The sequence below is a fragment of the Nematolebias whitei genome, chromosome 12, assembly GCF_014905685.2.
Source record: "Nematolebias whitei isolate Nwh7 chromosome 12, NemWhi1, whole genome shotgun sequence".
In the NCBI taxonomy this organism is placed as follows: Eukaryota; Metazoa; Chordata; class Actinopteri; order Cyprinodontiformes; family Rivulidae; genus Nematolebias; species Nematolebias whitei.
In genome coordinates this window covers 29,101,806-29,105,126 of record NC_056509.1, presented here as the reverse complement: position 1 = coordinate 29,105,126, position 3,321 = coordinate 29,101,806, and the positions used below count along the sequence as shown (strand labels likewise).

Below are 3,321 nucleotides of genomic sequence, written 5' to 3'. Positions count from 1 at the left end.
CACACACACACACACACACACACACACACACATATATATAATTAATACTTGTTATAACATATTTAGTTTTAAACCAAGTAGTAGATTGTATAATAGGTGGATTCACTTAACACATCACCTTACATATACACAGCACGCTACATACACACATAAACATATGTTTGGCACTAATGGAACCTCATAAAAATATAATTAAAGATTTTATATCATGTCTGTCTCAAACACTCCAAATAATGTAGCACACTAAATTAGGCTTCTTTATTACGATGTTTATGCGCTTCATATGTTGTAGCTAACGGTTAGCTTGCTAAGCTACGTCTTTTCTTACCTTGATAGCTGTGGAGATCTTCTTCAAGGAAGAACTTTTATCCTTTTAAGTTTATTAGTTCGAGAATTCGCCGCTGCGATTTCCTCCTCAGCAGTGAAAGAAAAGATTGGCAAATTAAGCAAAGATGTTGAAAAGAGAGCCATGTCTCCTTAGTGAAAAGACTCGCAAAGCAGGAAGTGTCGGTTTCCGGTTGTGGTGAAAAAGACGTCGCAAAAGAGTATTCTTGTTGCAGATATAATAAATAATCCGAGCTGCCGCGTTAAAAATCATGTTAAAAAATACGAGCGTTGTGTTGGACTGACCTGATTTTGCAGATTATAAAATAAAAGGGCTACAATGTCTTATGATTTTTCCGCCAAAATGCTACGTAAATCTGTGACGTTTTGACTAGTCAGAATAACAATTCAAGATATCTTGAATGTCATTCTGACTAGTCAAAATGTGAATTCAAGATATCTTAAATAGAAAAGCCGTCTACATGATAAAATATTCAAGATATCTTGAATTCATTTTGAGATATCTTAAAAGGAATTTTGACTAGTCATAAGTACAGTTCTAGATATCTTTAAGTTAGTTTTGCCTAGTCGTTATTTGCTTTCAAGATATCTACAATTTAATTTGCACTAGTCAAAACTTCATTTTTGATATCTACAAATACATTTAAGATATCTTGAATAATGACGTCATTTAAGATATCTTTAATTGTAATTATGACTAGTCAGAACTAAAAGTGAGATATCTTGAAAGCAAATAATGACTAGTCAAAATTAACTTAGAGATATCTAGAACTGTATTTTTGACTAGTCAAAATTCAGTTCAAGATATCTTGAATTGAAGCCTCCATACAACTCAATGGTAAATCTGACGTCATTATGACTAGTCAGAATGTAATTAGAGATATCTTAAATGAGTATTTTGACTAGTCAAAATGCAATTCAAGATATCTTAAATAACTAATATGTCTAGTCAAAACTCAGTTTCAGATATCTGGAATGTAAGCGTGGTGAATCCTATTTTATGTTAAAAGGGCTTGCCATAAGTGTGTTCTTCTTCTAATACGTTTAGTGGTGGCTAGTAAGTAGCTTAAGGGAGCACTACCGCCACCAGGTGGTAAGACGAGTTGGATTCTAGTCCCCGCCTACAGAGCTGGTCCAGAAATGTACATGGAAACACAACAGACCCGAACCGATCTGAACCAACCCGAACTGATCTGATACGCTCTGTGACAGTGGAAAAGGGGCATAAGTCACAGTTTTTTGCATAATTTGCATGCCCAGCAACTTATACGCCAAAGCAACATTTTTATGGATTTGTTTCCTGTATTTATAAATACATTTTTTGCTGAGATATTCATTCTCACTGAAAATATTGAACACTACCATTTTCAGCCACTAGATGGCACTCGAGCTGTATGGCATGCCGTTGTGTCATATAATAAGTAAAAGTGGCTATTAATGACACAGTTGACCTGCCATAGCCTGCCACCTTCATCCAGCTCGCATAGAGCGGGGCTGGGGGGTAGTGGCAAGAACACTGGTGAGTTGCGCGCTGTTTGTACCAGCAGTTTTTGAGCGCATGGGGGGGGGGGGGGTCAGCATGGGGGAAGAGGCAGCATGAGCGATACATTTAGCTTTTTATTTAGCTAGTATTGCGCGGTGGGGGTGGGGGGAGTGCGCAGTTTAGTTCAGTAGGTGGTGCGGTTGGTTCTGTTAATGGGGTGCGGCACCCCGCTTGTATAATGGTAGGGGAAACAATTACGTATTTATGTCATAACATTAGCATATCATGATATAATTAATTTTCCAGGGCAAGGTTTTTTACCGGTAATATCGTAAATGATATGGCCCAGCCTATAACTACCACAAAAACTATTGTATTGTCTCATTTAGTGCATTCTGATGTGATTTTTTTTCTTATATGCAAGATCTGTTGCTGAATTGCTAGCTAGTTTAATATTGCATATTAATTTATTTATTAATGTTTATTTAACCAGGCAAATCCCATTGAGAACACAGATCTCTTTTGCAAAGGGGGCTTGGGCCTGAAGGCAGCCTAACATATTAATGTTATATCTGTCTAGAAAAAATAATTTTTGACAACTGATGGCACATTGACTTCTTGAAAGCAGTATTGTCGATCGCATTGAAACATTTTAGCAGCTACTCTTTGCAACTTTGAATTAAGGGCCAAAAGGTGTGTGTGTGTATATTGAGCAGGGGTAGGTGTAACACCGGTAAATGTGATTCAGACGATTGTAGCCCTCGCCTGGACATTTGTCCCACTGCTGCTACCTTGTAAAGATGTCTCTTCCTGTCCTCTGTTCTGTCTGTCTGTCAGATTGCCTTCTGTTTTAATCTAGTCATAGCAAAGACAGGTTGTTATTATCTGGGGAAAACAGAGTCAACAGCTTCGATTTGTTGTAATATCTTTATCAGCTCAGAGACTTAAGAAACCACTGGGGGGGAGGGGGTGTTAAAAACTGAATGATCATAGATAATAGAAAGAAATATTTCTGTGAATACATTGGATTTTTTATTTCTGAAGTTTTACTCTGTTTTTTTTTCTATTATAAATTTTCTTAGAAGTAAAATCTTGTGCTCGTACACAGAGATTTACAGTTAACAGCATCACTGCAGTGATTTTAAATACCTACGTGGATTTGTACAATTTGTTAAAATGGTTTATTCTCCTGCTTTTCCTCTACTGGCTCCTTTAATAGCATTGGCTTCCTTTTCTTATTGCCTTTTCCCTCCCTCTTTATCTTTTTGTCTCTCCCGGGGTTTCTCTTTTCTTCTTTCCTCCATTACAAGCTTGTCTTTTCTGTCTTGCTTTCTTCTGCTTCTTCTCTACCTATTGCTTTCATCTTCTCCTCTTTCTTACCTCTTGCACTCCGTATGCAACTTTCCCTCTTTCCCATTATCTCCCCTTCCTTTTTTCTCCTCTGCCTGCCCTACGCTTCCATCATTTCATCCTTCTCGTAATCGGTTTCTGTG

General features: G+C 37.4%; 1 long non-coding RNA gene across 1 annotated transcript in view; it reads right to left on the bottom strand.

The window, feature by feature from the left end:
• The window catches only part of LOC119418123, a 1,988-nt gene extending 1,476 nt beyond the window's left edge, over window positions 1-512 (bottom strand). The window contains exon 1 of the long non-coding RNA XR_005187176.1: window positions 329-512. This is a non-coding gene — a long non-coding RNA (uncharacterized LOC119418123). The remainder of the gene's footprint in view (window positions 1-328) is intronic.
• Window positions 513-3,321: the final 2,809 nt, after the last annotated feature.